Here is a 20,189-nt window from a genome sequence, read left to right on the forward strand (position 1 = left end):
TCTACTAGAACAGAAGCACTAGCAACTCCTAGCTTTACAAAGCTGGCATTTTAAATATTCTTGTCATAAATATGCCTCAATTTATCATGAAACAGCACATTTTACCTGTATGTGCATGTGATATGGAAAGAACAACGAAGAAAAGTTCTAACTGGCTACTTTAATTCTTGACCAGAAAAATACAGTTAAGACTAAGAGCACACAGTGTTGAGGAGCCTTCTTATACAAATTTCTGTTAATTATTTTTTCACGTTTCTACGTGCCACTGTGATTGGACTGTGCAATTAATAACAATCATGATGCTTACAGCTGAACTTCTCGATCACTTGCAAAAAGGCTATCTACAAGTACTTCATTTTAATGCTGCTTTCACAGTTGCTTGCTTCCAGCTGCCAGTGGAACCTCATTAACCCGAGTAAGTGCAGCACATTTCCAAAACCAAATAGAAACCAAATAATAAGATGCAGTCCCTGAGGACAGTCATAGCCACAGTGAATACACTTATGGAGCAAATGAGCATGGATTGGGGAGCTATGTTAAATCTTTCCCCAGGCAGCAGTGGTTCTAAACTGATAGGCAAGTCATACTGGTGCTGTCCCACAAACCCTGGGCGATTACAGCTGTTCTTATAAGCATTCTGCTTCAGGGGAGCATATTGTTCTGCCATGAACTCTGAACCCATCAACAGAGAGAAGTGTACAGGAGAAATTCTGAAATACAGAGATGGCTAAGTTGCAAGAAGAGTAAGAGCTGCTGCTACACAGGAATGCTTCTCCTGTTCTTTTAGGGTCTTAGCATCAGAGTTTCAGGACAATCTAAGGTAATTAGTCTACAGTACATTTTTATCATTAAAATGGGACAATATATAACCATCAGAACATCCGCCTTCAAGAGTCATGAAATATGTCTTCTTTCAACACATTATATGGGCAAAACAATCATGTTCCATAATCAACCTCCTCCTGACCCGCTTTCTTTTACACACTACTTTGTTAATTATAAAAGCACATGCATCAGTGAGCACATTAACTTTATTTTCAGAAGTGACTAGGGACAAAGTACTTTTTAATATACTTTGAACAGTGTCTTAATTCTTTAATTTCCAGGGTTTGAATATAAATTTGTCCTCAAATGTTTCTATGTGAAAATAATTCTATTACACACGGGTACAAAATCTCTCTTGTTGTATATTTCAATTGTACTGAGTAAATATATGTTTACACAGTATCCTGAACAATGTTTTTTTAAATTTTCTATAATTGTGACATAAAATGAAGAACTAGGTCCTGATAACCCAAAACACTTCACATGTGTTTGGATGTACTAGCAAACTTACAGGATGCCGTAGCAAAATTGCATGTTCATATTCTATGCAGATAAGGTATGCACTCACCTCATTTTTTCTTTGATAATTTTTTAATCTTCCCATTTCTCTTATTTTAAAAGAAAAATATTCACCTTTTTTTTTTTTTAAACATGAAATTTCTATTGGAAACATGACCAGATTATTAACAATGCATTGGCTTCCTTACAAAAGACAGGTTTTTAATCCATGAATGGGCACCCATCAGCAATTACCTACTGTAATAAAACTACATCTCAGACTGATACAGAAACAATGTCAATGCCATTTAGCGACAAAGGTGCTCTCAGCACAAAAAAAAAAAAAGGATAGAACAAGACAGATTAGTAGGAAGCTCTGGGTTAAATGAGTTTATTGCTCCCACTGGGCTGCACCCAAGATTAAACAGTAAGCCATTTCTAAAATTAAACACTTGCCATTTTTATCCTTCAGTCTATCTTTAAAAGTACAGTTGCACTTTTTCTTTCTTCTTTCTCCACCTCAATAGGGCTTTTCAGCAAGTTAATTTGTCTATGTTCAGGCTGGATAAAATTCAATGTGAAATAAAAATATGCTTTTCTAGATAAAGTTAAACACGAAAAGTCACTGTAGTTCTGGGCTAGAAAAGATAACTTCACATCTCTGGGAAGCAGAGATTCTCAGGTTTCACCTGTGTTGTGGTTTGAGCTAAATTAGACTCTTAACTCAGCCTTGTCTAAGTAACTTCATTTTCTGAAAGCTAACTGCATGTTTTTGAGACATTATTCCTCTCTGGAAGTGATAACATGGGACACTGGTATGCACAAAGGCCAAAGCTTATACTTATTTGTATAGTAACCAAGGCCATCACTGAGCTGGCAAAAAAGGGCTGTGGCTGCAACGAGGAGCAGAACAGGACAGACCCTAAACTGACTAACAGAGTATTCCATCCCATATACATGGCATAAAATTGAGAGAATCATAGAATCATAGAATCACCAGGTTGGAAAGGACCCACTGGATCATCGAGTCCAACCATTCCTAACACTCCCTTAAACCATGTCCCTAAGCAATCACAAGAGTCCCTAAGAGATCACAAGGCTCTCACTCTCTACCGCAATGGCCAATGTTCAGTGAGGACCTCATCTGTTTGGTTCCTCCTGATCCCAGATCCATGCGTTCCTGAATCCAGTTCCTGAGTCCAGCTCCTGATTCCAGCTCCTTCCCATCCCCTGCAGACCCATCTCCTTGAGTCTGCTCGACAGTATTTGTGGTGACATACAGTCATCGAGGGGTAGGGATGTGATCTCATATATTTGTACATATTTTATTTCTTTCCAACTATTTTCATCATCATTATTATTGTTATTACTTCATTAAAGCTGTAATGAAATATTCTTCCCTCTTTTATCCTCAGGTATTCATGTCCCTCATGATATTCGGTTTTGAATACACCCTAGTACCTGACAAGGCTTCTAGACATTTGTTTGCCTGTTCATAAGTGATTCCACAATCAATTAAACACACTTCTTTGAAGTGTTTTTGTTCAACTAGGCTGAAATAATGCTAATGTTGTCCTGACTGAAAGCAAAGGTTTCCTACAAAATAGGAGTTAAAAGGCAAAAGACACCTGTTCATATTTACTTGGTCATATTTTTATTTGGAAATGCATGCTCCTAAAATGTTTTATGATAATATTTTCCAGATAGAATGACATAGATAAATAAAATTACAGAAGTTTATTACATTTTGCTACAATAAGCAAATAATAAACTAAACAGTTAAGAGCTAAAGTCAAAATCTTCTACTACAAAGAGTAACGTTGCTATATTGGTTTCTAACGGATCTTTGTTTGGATTAAATCTGAGGGCACGGTATCCAGTTAAATGCCCAACGGCTATAATGAGTTTGAACACAGTATTGAATGTTGTAATAATGCATTAGCCAACAAAACTGACTGCAAGGTATGGGCAGCTTTCATGTACTGTATGTAGATCTGAGATATCACAGTGATGGACATCTTTGTGATATGCTAGATGAATACAAACAGACCACAGCCTGAGAGAGTTGACTGCTTATGTATGTGCTCAGCTGCGGTCAGAGAAATAACTTTCTCAATTAGTACTGTAAATTCAGCATTGGTTTGTAAGCAAAAAAAGGTTAAACCAAAAATCTCAAAATTGAAGAGGTAAATTTTGCTGCAAATGTCTCAAAACTGCTTTCTAAGGAAATCTTTAGGCATCCACTGTTCTCTATTTGTCGCTGTAATCCTTGTACTCAACCTACCTGAAATTTTCATAGTTCTTAAGACATTAGCTCATCATTTTTAAATCAAAATGTTTAAATGTTCCTCAAGTTTGGTTTTCTCTTCAATACATACAAAAAAATGTATTCCAATACAAAACTTTTTCTTTTCCATGCTTCAGGATCACCTCACTTGGCAAAAAAACATGCCAAACAGTACCACAAGGCAGTTAAAATACTCCACCTTTCTACACTGCTTTCATCAGTGGAAGCCAAAGCTCTTCAGACAGAAGAAAAAATATGCTTAGGCTGATTCTACAGCTGGAGGAACTAAAGCAGAGGCAGTTAATGTTGTGAAGTCCACCACCCACCTTGCAGGGAAATACAGCTTCTTTGCTCCTGCCTTAGAGAAAAATTTGAGCCTCAGGACTGCTGTGTCTCTCTGTGCTGTGCCTGGAGCCCGCAACCAGGGGTGATGGGATGTGCTGGCCCCTGTGCAGGGACCTACAACCCCAAGGTCTCTTTGCAGACCTTCTCCCTTCCTCTCCACATGATTCAGCATGGATACAGCTTCTTCCAGCTGGGAAAGGTGAACCTTAATAAGGGAGACTGCAACTCTCAGCTTTTGCAGGCTATGGTAAAATGCAGCGTAATGTCACAAGATGAACTCAAGGTCTCAGCTACTGACTTTAGCTAGAAAAGTGATGTCCTCACAAAATACATCATGTGGTAGGGCAACAGGAACCTATGATCTCCAGTTTCCAAACAGTCCAGCCAATATCAATCAGAAGATTGACATTTATAGCCAGACATCTTTCCATCAGGCTTCTTGTGCAGCCCATCTTACCCAATTTGGATGGTCTCGAGGGTCCTGTTTGAACAAATTCAGGTGAAATGTATAGCACTCTGCCTTCCTCTAAAATGCCACATAGTCTTTAAATATTGCTTGCTACTGCTCAAAGAAAAAAGGAAAAATACAAATGTTCATAAGAATGCACATTTATCTTTTAATACCAAAACAAGAACAGGAAGATGGACTTTTGCTGCTGCAATGAAAGGGCTGACATTTTCTTCTCTTAATGGATTACCCAAAGTGGAGAGGTAACGGTCAGTGCCATCTGCAGGGGATTCATAAAGGCAACACTCACTCTTTGCTTTACATTAATTTCATTATTATTACCCAGAAGGAATACCTCAAGCTGCTATTGTGAAAAAGCTATGAAATGCAGATATTGTGGGAAGACTTAAAGCTATGCCAGAATTACACTGTGTAGGCAGGCTTAATTCTGATTTTTTCTGCGTCTGTCTATTTCCATTATGCGGATTTAGCATATAATTTTAATTACACATTTTACTCCCTGATTTTTACTGATATTATTACTTCAGGTTTAGACAATTGCGCTGATGCAGTTAAAAGGAAACCTGTAAAACCAGGTATTGATTTCCTATAATGTTTTAGAACATTTTTTAGTAGGGAAGCAACTGAAACCCCTGCGTTAGCAATAGAAAATGCTAACACATTTGTTCTGGAGATTATTGAGTCTTTTAATTCTACGCGACTGTATCCCAGGTTATAAAATGAATAAAAAATAAATTTCTCTCTTTAGGTGTCCTCACTGCTTACAAAAAGGTTGGTTAAAGGGTACATATCAATTATATTTTTTCAGTCTTTATCCTGTAAGAATTTTTAGCATTCTTAAGAAAACTATTTTTTTTTAATAATGGCCAAAACTGTAAAAGTAATTTCATGATCCTCCTCCTTTTTCCATCTTAGAGCTGCAATGTTTCATCATCTTATATGTAGTGCCTACAGAAAGCACATTTTTCTTTCTCCTTAATACAGATTTCACAGTAGGTAAAAGAAACATAGCAGTATTTATATCGCATACAATGCCGACACTGAGCTCTGAAGGGCAGTGCTATACAATAACATTTTAACAATTTTTTGCAACAACTGTGGAAATAATGATTTCCTTTTTTCTATACTGTTTTCTCTTTTCCCCAGAAACTGCACTGAAACTGATTCAAGCTTATTTTTAACAGTAAATATAGTTACTTACAAAATCTACCACTTAAGCCTTTTAGAACAAACATTTATAAAGCATTTTTGAGTCAGAAAAAAAAAGCTGTGCTTTTCATCATCCATCTGGGAACCTCTACAGGTTTACAAATGGTCATTCCAGTGAGTGATCCAAAATCATAGAATCACAGAACCATAGAATCATGGAATAGTTTGGGTTGGAAGGGACCTTCAAGATCATCCAGCTCCAATCCCCCCTGCCATGGGCAGGGACCCCTCCCACTAGCTCAGGCTGCCCAAGGCCCCATCCAACCTGGCCTTGAACACCTCCAGGGATGGGGCAGCCACAGCTTCCCAGGACAACCTGTGCCAGTGCCTCACCACTCATGGTGAAGAAATTCTTCCTAATGTCTAGTCTAAATCTGCCCCTCTCCAGTTTATACCCATTGCCCCTCATCCTATCACTACAAGCCTTTGTGAACAGTCCCTCTCCAGCTTTCTTGCAGCCCCTTCAGGTACTGGAAAGTTGATATAAGATCCCCTCGGAGCCTTCTCTTCTCCAGGCTGAACAAGCCCAACTCTCTCACCCTGTCCTCATATGGGAGGTGCTCCAGCCTCCACAATACAGAATTGTGGCACAGTAAAATGCAAATCTGATTGCAATATAACCATATAAAAGTATCAACATAGTGGAATATATTTATATGTAAATAGTTTAATATGTTTTTAAAAATATCACTCAAATATGCATAATAAACCTTTAACCCGATTTGAATCATCGATGCTCCTTTCCATCAAACAAATGAAGTGGAGGCTGACAAACAGCCACCTGCAACAGTTCAGAACCAACAGCTTTGCCAGACATTTTCTGCAGGACTATAGCAAGCAATGCTGTCTCTGGGACTCAGTGCAGGGAAAGTAAGGGTCACTACTCAGCGTGCACGCTGAGCCATCAAAGACTGGCAGAGAGCAAGAGAGAAAAGAGATATACTCGAAGCAAAAAGTAGTCACATAGTCAAATACAGGAGATAGCAGGTGTTCTAACAAAAAGAATTTGTGTCTGAAAGGAAGTGAAACAATGTTCATTTTAATGAAAAGAATGAACTAGACCCTCTTCTGGTTAAGAACAAGAGTATGCTATTTTTTGTCCAGAACCCCAGAGCAGATGAGAGCTCCCATGCAAGAGGTTCCCTCACTCTAGTTCTAATTAGAGGCATAAAACATGCAGGAAAAAAGAAACCCTGACAGCTTTATGATTTAATCTCAGTATGTACAGATTAAGCATGAGTTTTATTTTAATTCTCGCCTTCTATAAATATTGGCAACTAAGCTGTCTGGACACTGTAACTAAATCTCACAGTGCACAAACAGGAACTCCAGGGCTTCCAGAGCATGTTGGCATTTCCAAGGCACAAGACAAGTGGAGAATTATGTTGGACTGAGAGGAACTACATTCCAGTGACAACCAAGATGACTCTCTAGCCTACAATGAAGTACAGGGGTACACACTTAGACCTGAGCATTTTCAAACTTGGTTAAAACCATTGTTCCATAAGCTATATCCTTCCCAACCAGCATCTGTTTATGCATCCAGCAGACACTTGTCTGAGCAGCAAGAACAGATACAATCAGTTAACCAAGCCCTATATCAGTAAGTGCTGGTAACTTACACAGAAAAGGTGATTATTATTCTACCGGACTCAAAATAGCTTTAGGGTTGAGGCAGTCACTCTTCTAACAAGGGACTATGTGGCACTTGCAATATCTTGCAGAATATTGTGCCTGTTGTTATTTCCATATCAGCTGACAAAACGCCAACTCTGCCCCCGGTTCCCAGTTTTCTTACTACAACTTTGCCCTCCTACCATGGAATAGAGGGTGCAAAACTACTAGCTATTCCAACAAACCTATTTCATAATGGCACAACCAGAACCAGTGATATGGAATGAGCTTTCATTGGTTAAATTGGCAAGACCCATTTCAACATTGGGCTGAAGTTTCCAGGTGCTGAAAAATTTCTTCAGGGAAAAAAAGGGCATGTCCCCTACTTTAATAACATAGAATATTGTTTACAGAAGTAAAAAGTGAAACTTCAGTTACAACTTCTTTTAGCAACCCGCAAACTGGGCTTATTGTATTTGACATTTTTTCACACACTTGCAAAAAATACCCCCTGAAAATCTAAGCATAAATATCTGTTTCATACAGAGCTTCAACTAATGCACAAGTCTCCTGCAGTGAAATAATATTAAGCACTGTTTATTAATCCTAATTTGTCTTTCTATAAATAGCACATCATTCATCTGTATTATGTACACTATGTAACGTAGTCCAAAAAGGATTTTTTACTACACACAAATTAAGAGTAGAAATCCACAGTATCAGCTAAACCACCATATACCACATGCACTGTATTTAGTAGTAATTTTGGAAAAATGTAATTTTAAATCATCTGATACTACATTATATGCAAAAGTAACCACGTCAAATACTATATTGAGAAATACATCTTTACTAGAAATACACTGAATGGAGAAACTGTGTTAACAATCAGTGAAACTTTGGACAAATTAACAATTCCATAGCAAATTTCCTTTGGAGCTAAATCAGGTACATAATGAAAGTAAATTTTCGTTAAGAAAGAAAGCCAAAGGGTGGGTAGTTCCCACAGTAGAACACATAAAATACTATGTCACAGTAAGTGCACAAAATGCTGGTAAGCCAGTAGGTTGGCTAGGGGTTGTTTTTTCCTTTGTTGTTAAATGAATTAGCAATATAATAATAAAAATAGTGTATGGAAATATTCATTAGAATTCTTCTTCTAGCATATTTATGCCTCCTTATTTAGAGAAAAAAATTAACTAGCTGCCACATGTGTTCAATACCACTAGAAGGTGCTCCTCCATTGAAAGATAATTATTTCAATCTGCATTGCTGCTTAAAGCTAATTTTCCTCTGATAACTGTGGTTCTGGCCAGTTGTTTACATAGACTGCAATTGCAACAATTGCCCCCATTATACAACAGTGGGACCTCATATGCCATAACCATTACCACAGCAGGAGAAAACAGATCTGTCATCACTCATTTTCTGGATAAATTTGAATCCCAGCTGAGCAGGACTCCCAGCTGAGTAGGACCTTAGTTAGTTTTGCTGGAAGATGAGGCTTGGAAACTGTGGTGAAGTTGATGCATTGTAAAGAATCACAGTTTCTGTAAGGTTATGAATCACAGAATCATTTAGGTTGGAAAAGACTTTCAAGATAATCAACTCCAACTCTAAATCTAACACTGCCAAGTCCACCAAATCCATTCCTGGAGTGACTTTGGGCAGAACACATCCCTAGAGACATTTGCATGCTTGTCTGAAGTCTGAAGGCAGAAGGAGAGTCGAACATAAAAAAAAAGCTGTAAGACAAACAAACAAACATAAGCACATGATCTATACCAATTCCACACGAACAGTATCAGGATATCAAACTGCACCTAGAAATCCAAGGATTAACAATTTATATTTCACGCACAACCTTATACAAACCTTCACTAAGTTAAGATGTAGTCTGATATCCAGTAAGGCGTTCTGATAACCTTTGGGTACAAACAGGATGCCTCTATAAGCTCTTTGCACATACAATACAAAACTGAGACTGAAATAATTGCTCTCATTTTATTTTTCTAGTAAAAAACTTCAGCCGGCTCAATGTCTGAAGAGTTTTAAGTTTCGTATCATCTGGGATTGGGTAAGACTTTGGTGAGAAATGAGAAAGAAAAGGTGAAATGAGGATGGACTGATCAGTTACGGTGAAATTCTGACATTTTCAATCAGAGAGGGTAGAGGAAGAAAGTCACCATGCAGTTCAAGCTGTTTAAACCATTAAAAACTAAGGTCAGCTCTCAGGGAGAAGATTCCTGCTGGTGAGGAGACATGCATGTGGCCTTTCCCAGATTTCAGTATCACAAGGGAAGCAAGCAGAGTATAATCCTCCACTGGAGCACTTTGCAGAAGCAGTTGCAAGAGGCAAGCTAACTAAGCTTCGAAGCTACTCAGATAGAGTTTGATTCACGAGAGAAGTCTGAGTTATCAAAATTGAAATCATCACAGGAGAAATATGCTGGTGAACTGTTCAGGATGAAAGCATTTTCTACCCACTTCTACATGTTAATATGGCAAAAGGCTGCTCCCTGGGAAGTCAGATGCTACCGCAGAAAAATATTCTACCTCTAAAGATGCATCTGTCCAATATTTGGATGGATGATAATTTATATAGCTCAGGATCTAAGAGAAAGTGAAATAATGAAGACATGTCAATGATGCAGCTTTCCGGTCCAGAATGCATTAAGTGCAGCATGACAGTGCACAGCATCTTTATCTTCAAATAGCCAAGCCAAGGCCGAGCTCTCCATCTTGATACAGTAGTGTCAACATGGAACAGACACAGAAAACAATACATAGCACTTGTTTCCTTGAGGCTGTGGAGCACCCTCAGGTTTGCTGGTGAACATTTCCAGCTCTTTCAGAGGAAGATCCTTTCTCTTTTAGAGTAAGGAATTCAAACGCCTTCAATAGAGTAAAAAATTTTTTCACCCATTTTGAAGTTGCACTTATTTTGGGTATAGTTTGTTAGACTACGTTTAGTTCATACTATGTGTATTGGAAAATAACTGTAAATTCTGTCTTGAAACATATACAACGGTCACAAAACATCCACTGAGACTCCTTGAGAGGTCTAGTTATAAAGGATTTCCATTTCAAATAATATGAATTATTCAGTCACAAAAGGCATAGTGCCTTTCATAGTGCCAAAGACACCTCAGTGACACTAACGTATCTAGGAATAAACATGCTCTTCCTCCTCTGAGGAAGTGGTCTTTGAAGGACTTCACGTTTCCATAACATATCACACCAAGGAAATGGCTAGAAAAGGCTTAACTTGCTTCCTTCAGCAAGACAAAATACTGTAATATGGCTTTATGGCATGTCTCTTGAGAAATAGGGTTTGCAACTGCAAATACAAAAAACAGGGATTGAACATATACCTACACTGAGTCGACTTCAATGTAAGTAACAGGCAAATTTGTACCCACTTCTGGTCTTCCAGTGTAATTGCATCAGATGTCAATCTGATTTCTAGGGCACTACCCGCAGGAGAAGGTGAGTCTGCAGAAAATGGGGTAGCTGTTCCAGGGGAAACATCTTGTCTTGAGTAGCTGATCTATGGAGAGGAACTTGTACAGTATCAGTAGAAACAGAAGAAAACTTTATGAATTACCACCAGAGGCCACAATACAAAAAGAGAGTTTTGCAGAAAATGTATGAAAATACCATAACATTTGAGACAGAAAGGAATTTGGCTCTCTAGAGTTCATCAGTGTTGGTAGAGTGCTGACGGTAAGACTTTTTTAGGCACATTGTGGGCCAACCCTGTGCAGGCAGCAGTACTGCAGTGCAGCCCTTTTGACTCTGAAGAGACCACTGATGCCTGCATTCACTCTGGTACGTGCCACTAGCATAGCAATCAGAAATACAGTCTCAGAAGATTTGCTTTTTTATCTGCAGCCTAAGACATGTAAATCCATAGATATCACCAAGAGACTAATACTCCTGTCTTTCTCTTTGAATTTAGATAGGTTATACAGAAGTGACCTCTAATTTAGATAAAAATTGTTCCACCTTTGGCTGCCACAGAGGGGAGGCACATGGGACATAAACATAGCCTCAAGTCACTTTAAAGTAATCTAAACTGTTATGTACCAAGAAGAGCATCAAGCGAAATAGAAGACATGCCTGAAGAAAACTACTTGCAAAGACTTTACACTTCCATTTGCTATATGAAAGTGATACAAAATCGAATGCCCTGCTAAGCCCTGGATTCTACAGGTCATAACTCCATAGAAGCTCCACATAAAATACTAGTTTTCAGTTTCTCCTACACTTTCTATACCTTCAACACATTAAACTCTCAAGAGTGAATTAAGATTAGTATTTTTTGTCACTTACATCTACAACCACAGATTAGCAAGAGAGCCAGGGCATTTGTGGAGTTTTGTTTATTAAAGCTGGGATCTCTCAATTCTTAGGCCTTCTTCCCTTTTCCTTTAGTAAACTAAAATTAAATATTCAGTGTCCCAGAAACAGAAAACATTATTTAGCAAGTGCATAAGTGAGCCTACAAAGCCCTAAGCAGCTGTCCACTTGAGAGATCGGTGTTGGAGACAAAAGATAAATTCAAGACATTTTAGAAGACAGGAAGAACTCAGCAGAAGAATCTGTCTATTTTCAACCAACAGTTTGTTTTTAAACATTTTACCTTTTCTGGACTTCAGATAAACACCCAAGCCAACACATTTCCTGGTATCTTAATGGAAGAAGTTGGGAAATTTGGGGGTCTATGAGCACATGTGAAAATTTAAGAAGGATTTGCTTCTTAAGAACAGGTAGGCAGGAACAAAAACTACTGTTAACTATCACCTTTATTATTTGTCTTCAGAATGACTGTCAAAGGCATCTAAAAATAGACATGTTTTTGTTTGAATTCCGAACAAATTGTTGGGGGCTGGGAAACTATTCTGGGAGTTATCAGTTCAGTCTTTCATATTCCTATACCTTTATCTCAGCATGCACGGTGGGCTGCTATCAGATACTAAGCCAGAAGCATCATGGGTTTAACACATAAATTTTGCAGTATTTTAACATGTCATAAATCATTACAAAAAATAGCTGATAATCAATCAGATCAAAATCAGGTAGTTTACTGTAACTTATTCAATGGTCAATTCGAATATGCCAAAGATATTAATTTTTATATCATTCTAGATGATTAACCAATAGATTCCTCAACCAATGCAGATAAGGCAATGCACAAAACATTAAAACATGGTTGTAGCTTGTTATTTTGAACTCATGCTTCAATAAATTACATTTCTGCCTCTTTATTTAGGTATAGAATGTACGAAATCTTAAATTCCACTTTGCTGAGCTAAGAGAAGACATCATTTCAAGCATATTAAATGATTTTGGATATTTATATCAAATAGGAAAACAGTGTTTTTCTAATTACCATTGTCATCATTAAATATCATCATAACAATTGTTAAATTACCATGACTATTTTTACTTGAGGTTTCAGACACCTGTGTATTCCCCTGCTCCTAGGCTGTGCTGTAGAGACTGGGCTGCTGCATAACTACACAAAGCAAAAGTTGGTTCTAATGAGGCCTTCATAAACGGCACTGAGGAACCACCGAGGCTGGTGCTTGGGCAACGACAAGTGAGGGCTACTTGTGAATTAAATGTTAAAGCATACCTAAAAGGAAGGCTTGTGACACATAGTGGAACGAACTCTTCTTAGGACTAAAACACAGTTGTCTCTGGAGGGAACACGGTAGATGAGTAAGAAGTTCTCACCTTACAGAGAAAACAAAGAATTATAATGCTTTATCTGACCCAAGCTTTGGGAAAATTTGGATCAAAAGTCCTTTGTTTGTAAGAGCTTGACAAGATCACTGTTTCTTACAATGAGTAACTCCACACTTAACTGTTCATGTCTCAGTTCAAGTTGCCCTGAGGCTCTACTGCTATCCCTTCTCAGGCTCCCAGTCTGCCCCTGGGAGACTCCTTTTCCACTTGGAACTACCAGGGAGAGTGTAAATCCTCAAAGCAGAAAAGTCTCTGCTGTTCCTGCCAGCCCCTGGCAGGGTCTACCCAGTGAGGAACTGGGCACTGCCCCTTCTGAGAAAAATAGAGGAAGAGAAAGCAGAAAACTCTCTTTTCCAGCATCTGAAATGAGGTTATATGCCTCATCAGGAATCACATTTAGAAATATTATTGTTGCCCTACCTGTCTCATATGAAATAATTACTGATCGCTCCTCTTCAAAAGTCACTCTCATTAGTGAGGGCATCTACAATAGTTTTTTATTCATTTTTGCCATAGGCAAAATATCTATAACGAATACATAAATCACACTTATGATTTCCTAAATAGTTCTTAAGCCCTAAGAATGTATCCAAAGCTTTTTAAAGCCCAGAATGGGGGGTGTCCCTTTTGGAATTTTTCAAAAAAAAAGTATAACTTTGTAAGGCAGATGCATGGGTTGATTTGGAGTTTCAGCAGAATCATGCAAAGAAAAATGTCTAGTATGTGAAGGACCTTCAAGCCACTCTGACAGTCTAAGGGGACCTTTGAAAGGACACAGCATGACCAAGGAGATCACGTTCTCCCTCAGGCTCTCTGTTGGGCACATGGCAAGGTTATGTTCCACACTAACACCTTATCCATCTCCTCACTGTATAGAATAAGGATAGAAGAAATTTGCTCTTGTACTAGGCTGCATCTGCACTATGCCCATCAGGCTGCTTCTGCTAGAAGTAAGCTCGCTTCTATTTCTGGAAATCAAGAAACAGAGACATATTATTCCTGTAAGTGACAGGCATCATTCCAAATTCACTCTCAGTCTCAAATGGAATGGAAAATCTGAAATCACATCAAAAAGATCAAAGCACAAAGTTGACACATCAATATTAAGTAGCAATGAACTTATTTTTAGTTTTCAGTCACTGGATGCTAAATATTCTCTAGAGCCTTCCTGTTACAGATAATCTGACACATGTAGCTCCTCCCACAGTCGGGAATGAGATATGCATCTCCAGCAGAATCAAAGCTTTACTGAAAGGAGAATAATATTTTTGTAACTACTGCCTGTACCATTCCAATAAAACTCTATAATTCACTACCCAGGGGTAATACAGTAAGACTAACCCCACAACTAACGCTAAGAGCAGACGACAGCAGCTTTCTGATTGAGCCTGAAGAGAGGAAGCTTTAAGATGTTATGGCTTTTCTAAAAATACAAGAGTAAAAGAAATTAGGAGGTCACTTGCATGTTTTTCATTTATATTTGAAAAGTCACTTGTGGTCTCCCTCATGAATGATGTAAAGTGTATTTTAAACTGACATCTTAATTATGCCAACATGCCAGATCAGGAATCTGATGAGCCTGCACTCCTGCAGTGGCTGGCTGTTAGCTTCTCCCTTTTTCCCATTTTATGTTTTTTTCTGCTGTTGTTGTTGAGGATTCTGGCTCTCAGAAATGCTTGCTCACAGTCATTTGTGCATTATTATTAGCAAACTGTTAAACTGGCCCCTTGGCACACACTTTATAGGGCCATTATTGTATTGCTTCAACATTTTACTAGAAACAAAGGAGGTGAATTGACTGTGAAGCAATCATAGTAGACCTTGAATGCCTTCAACAGCATTAACTTTATCATTGTTACTGAGATTCATACTGAACAGACTCTTGAAGACTGTACTTTTCACCAGCTATCACATTAGTCACTTTCTATTGGGCTGAAGTCATCAATGGTAAAGGAAAAGCAGGAACAAAGTTGCTGGGTATTAAGTGACAGATCTTATTGTAAGGTAAGACACAGAGCTGACAACAGAAAAGAATATGCTCTATCAATCGGGTTAGAATTTTATGCAAGAATCGCCATGCACCTATCCTTTGTTCGTACAGATGGTGGCACAACTGTTCATGTAACCACCATCAAACAAGAAACAGTCAGGCTGAAAAATAACCATGTAAAAGTCTTATCATATCTCTGGGGTTGTGGGTTGTTTGGGATTTTTTTGCAAAACACATCACATTTGGTTCATTAGCTATTGCACAAGCACCACCATGAAAGTGATATGCCACAGCAACAATAGCAGCAATATCACAGCCCAGATTTTATACTAGCATGACCCCTAATACAACAGGATAGCAATTAATCATATATATGTATGACTATACGAATGTATCCTGTGTCTGTTAGCAGCCTAACAGACTCATTCTTCTTATGTAGTGCACGATCATCCTGACTAAATCCCATTCTGACTAATTTCCTCTTGCAATCTGTATACATTCATTGCTTCAGTTGATACACACTTTAACTTTCAGCATAAAAGCAGACACTGAAGAGTCTGCTCTGTAATAGGTTTGCAGTATCTTTTACAGCCTTCCAGATAAGATGTTTGACAAAAAGAGTAATGCTTTCAGACAACAGGTCCTCAGTGGGTGTTTTGTTTGAAACCGTCTATCATGAAATTGCTCCCAGCATGGTACTACTAGCCAATAAAAAATTTGCAACATTAGTGTACCCACAGCTCAGTGCAGTTCCTATAATGACTGCTTTATTTATTCACTTCAGTATCTATGAAGCTCAGATTATCATTTAATTCTAAATAAACTGCATACTGTGAACATACGTAGGAGAGCAACCTGTTAAATTCATCATTTATTCAACTGCTCTGATTTGCTTGCAGTATTATGATTGCCCTATCTAAGAAATATGGGTTTGGTTCTATATATCTTGTTTTTCACGATTTGTTATAACATATCAAGTATTTGGTTTCTGTCCACATCATTCAGAAAGGAAGTTACAAATAGAAATCTAGGCGTATTCATTGGCAATTGAATAATATCCAGTCTCTGTAATCACAGGCTTTTAAACAGATTCTAATACATCTTTATAACCATCTAGAATCAGAGCAATGGGCAGGTAGATACACACTCACATTTTGTACTATGCATGCTTTTAAAAACTGATATATATGTAAAATATGCAACATAAGGAAAGGATTATTACACATGGAAAACAGTCAAATAGACCAAGAGAATTATTTTTCCAAGTATACTACCCATTTATCCAGACTGCTAAAAGTCAATTGAAATGAAAGATTATTTTAAATTTACATGATAGATCATATTTCTATATACTGATGGAAAAAGCACAGCCTGAACTTTGGGGGAAAAAAACCCTCACTGAACTCAGAATCTGGGCCTCTAGTTGGACTACAGAATTGCAACTGTGCATCCACTGAGAAGATGCTAAGTAAAACGTACACTTTCTACACACTAAATACTGTGTTATTTTCCAGGCAATGTTCCAGAGACATATGAGAAATGTGCAAGAGCTTATTCGGGAATGTCTTTTAAGTTGGAATTTAAGATTTAAACACATTTTCTGAACGCAGTGTCATCAAATGGGGGCAGTTTGTAAACTCCTTCTGCTTTTAATAAAGAAGAAAATAAATCAAGAAATCTCTAAGTACGTGCAAATAATGTACTCTAGTAACTCCCTCATGCAGAACAAAAAATAACAACAGTATATATATATATCTTCATTTTTTATTTCCCCAAGCCTCCAACATTCAACTATGACCTTTCATTTTCATTTGCAAAATAAAAAGCATGGCAGAACACAATACCTAATCAAATAGAAGATATGATTGGTGATAAATCAGAAGAGTATAGTGAGTAACAGCCAAAAGGTAATTTAAAAATTCCATTTGTACTGACCATATGCCATAAAAATATAAAGACTGTACTAGATAAACACTGTTTTCCTTGGAAGTATTTATCATGGGAGATATTTATCAAATGAAATAAGTTATTTCTTGACTCAAGAGCAAGAAGTAATTGTTTTCTAATCTTGTTTTAAGTCATGAGCACTGTCTTGAAGAAGTCCCTGAAGAGGTTACTGTACAATGATTGTAACAAATATTATCAACAGAAAACATCCCACCATGTCCTCTAGTTGAGATCCCTACTTCTCAACAATGTCACTTACCTACTCCCTTATCTCTCTATAAATTCAGACAGGCGAAGGCTAAATAATGTTTCCAGCACTTCTCCCACTTTTAGAAACATAGCATGCTTGAACTTAACATTACTACTTATATAGTTCAAGACAGTCATGGCTATCAGACACTGGCTGTCACAGATGGTAAACTACATTACAATGTAGTTCTAGCTACACTGTTTTTCTAGTTCATATGCAAACTCAGCAGCAAGAAATGCAGAAGAGAAAGGGACAAAAGACAGGAAGGGCATAGAGAAAGAAAATCCTTTACCCTCTTCATCTGAAGTGAGATGTGCAGACTAATCCTTCTCAAATTCAATTTGCAGTATACACTGAGAGCCAAAATCTGACAGGGGAAGATTGACTGGTGCTATTTGGTTTCCTGACTGTAGAAAGCTATTCACAGGGCACAATAAACAACTACTCACAATTTCCCCTAGAATTTAGCAGAGAAAAAGAAATAAATGAACAATGATTCAAAAAATCAAATGGTTCTAAACAATTATACATGAAAAAAAAGAAAGAATTAAAAAGAAAAAAAGGACAGAACTAGCAGCTACTTTAAAAGATAGACTAGGGAAATTAAAAGGGATGAATTCATGAAGTGCTTGATGCCAAAGGATCCAGAGGGCATATTCGGTGATGATGTCAATAAAATGAGGGATTTCTAGACAGTGAAGACATTAAAATAGGGGCAAATAACTGGCAAGAAAGATTTCAGCATGGCCTGTACCAGAGACACATTCAAGCTGTAAACCCACATCATCTCATCAATGCAACCACTATGCACGCTAGCTGGCTTATAGCTAGTATGGCTGCATAAATCAGCAATACAGTCAGAGCTTCAGTCACACAGACTGCCATCTGCCCACAGCATATTTCCACTGACACACTGCGTGGGTGCAGTCCCACGGCACTCGAGCCAACACAAGGAAGGGCTGCCGTGGCTCCCGGCTATCTTGGCCGCACAATTCTTCGTTGTTGCATCAACATTGGGATGCAAATGATTGCATCAATTTAAGGAGCTGCTGTAGACAACAACAGAAGCAACTGGTTTTCCATGGGACAGCTGCCTGAGCTGGCTCACTGCTCCATTACATTAACAGCAGCACTGGCTCAAGGGAGGCGCCAAAGCAATGTGGCTACAGTTAGGAAGGTGGAACTCTGGCAGATCTACCTGGGCTTACATTAGCCACAAAACTCAACGTGCAGCAACTAGCCCCAAATCAGACTGATCTACACCCACAGTAGTCACCCAGATCATAATCATAAATATTCATAAGCCAGCATTGCCATCAGGGGTAGGAATCTCTTGCTTGTTCATTTCCTTTCAATGCTGACCCCTTCTTAACGTTGCCACAAACATCGGTGTGATCAGAGATATGATCTGCACAGAAATAAAAGATGGGTACTGCTAATGTGGGTAAGTTCCCTATCCTGTTTCACTGAGCAACGGCATGACAGCACAAAGCAGGAGACACTGAAGGCTGGGCAGACCTTCACCTTCTGGCAGTAATGCTGACTCAAGCCACTTAAAATTTATGTTAAGCTATGTCCTATCTGTGATATACACTTACAAATCCAGAAGGAATTATCATAATAACCTACCTAGACAGAAGGTAGAGAAATACTCTGTAGTCAGACTAGAACATAATCCCAAAAAGAAAAATTCACATCTTGATGAAGCCACATCCTATAATAACTTGTTTGACTGATTGTCTATCTTTTCAGCTAAAAAAAAAAAAGTGCTGGCTGTTTGCCATGTCCAAGCACTGGACCTTGCAATACATTTGCTGGACTGAAGGTTCTGTCCTCAAGTCAAATTTGAGCAAGTCACGCTCTGATCTTCCTCTTATCCTCTAAGTTCTCTAACTATAGGGCTTATTTTCCAATTTTATCATCAGTTTCATTATTTTTCCCTAATCTTCTCCAATTTAACAAAATCATTCCTCAGTTGTGGAAGCCAGAGTTGAAAAAAAAGATCTTTTTCCCGAGCCCAAGAATTAAGGTAAAATGTCCTCTTTATGGAGACATTTCATGTTTAGTATTACTTTAAGGCAAAACATCTGCTGAAAAGTCATTAAGATGCTCAATTCCTTCTCAGAACAAGTGCTTCAAGAGAACTCACTATTAAGAGAAGGCTCTTAATATGGCTTTGCTTGTCCGTTCCTTGATATAACAGATTTACACTTGATATATTGAAACAATAGTGGGTCTTTATCTTAATAGAACAAGACAGACTAAGGAAATGGCCCGCCGCTTACGTGCTTTGAGGTGTTCCAGTAACCACCCATCCTGCAGTTCCCACCACTATAAGGATACAGGACTAATCCATCTAGATCAGACACACCTAGAATCAGGCATTTCCAAGAACTGTTCATCTGGAAGGAGTGAAGCACTTTTCCATGATTTCTACTTACCTCTAAAACTTTGAGACAGCCTTGAACCCTCACATGCAACATTTTCTGTGACTTATTTAAGAAAGACAATGATATTTTTGTTTCTCTGTATATTTACACCTAAATTCTCAGTCTCAGAATTTAATCCAGAGTCATTCCACTCCTTTCAATGTACATGCAGTAAGCTCTCCTGTTTAGTTGCGTCTTGTGTGCAAAAGCATGTCATGGGTTTTTTTTTTCCATTTCCTAACTTTCCATTTCACTGACATACTCTTGTACCATTATCTAAAATTCCAGTCTTCGTGTGGGAGCTCTTCAGTGCAGCTCTGCTAATACCAAAACCAGCCTCTGCTTCCACTTAATGTGACTTTTGGCAAGACACGAAGTGTTGCCACCCCAAAGAACAATGCCTTTCTGCCAAATACTGAGAAAATTACATGATAAGATTTAAAAATTGGTGAGGAGATGCAAAGGAATATTATAATAATTCTGAAAATCACTGACCTGAAAATGTCTGAAAATCAAGTATTTCAGACATGTCAGCTTTCAAAATTTTTAGCCTTTTTTGACTGAAATCATCA

The 20,189-nt window shown here is 38.1% G+C and overlaps 1 protein-coding gene across 2 annotated transcripts in view; it reads right to left on the minus strand.

Moving 5' to 3' along the window:
• TMEM117 (transmembrane protein 117) overlaps nt 1-20,189 on the minus strand; it is a 232,981-nt gene that overhangs the window by 210,408 nt on the left and 2,384 nt on the right. The gene's annotated exons all lie outside the window — the stretch shown is intronic.

This window comes from Cuculus canorus, chromosome 1 (genome assembly GCF_017976375.1).
Source record: "Cuculus canorus isolate bCucCan1 chromosome 1, bCucCan1.pri, whole genome shotgun sequence".
In the NCBI taxonomy this organism is placed as follows: domain Eukaryota; kingdom Metazoa; phylum Chordata; class Aves; order Cuculiformes; family Cuculidae; genus Cuculus; species Cuculus canorus.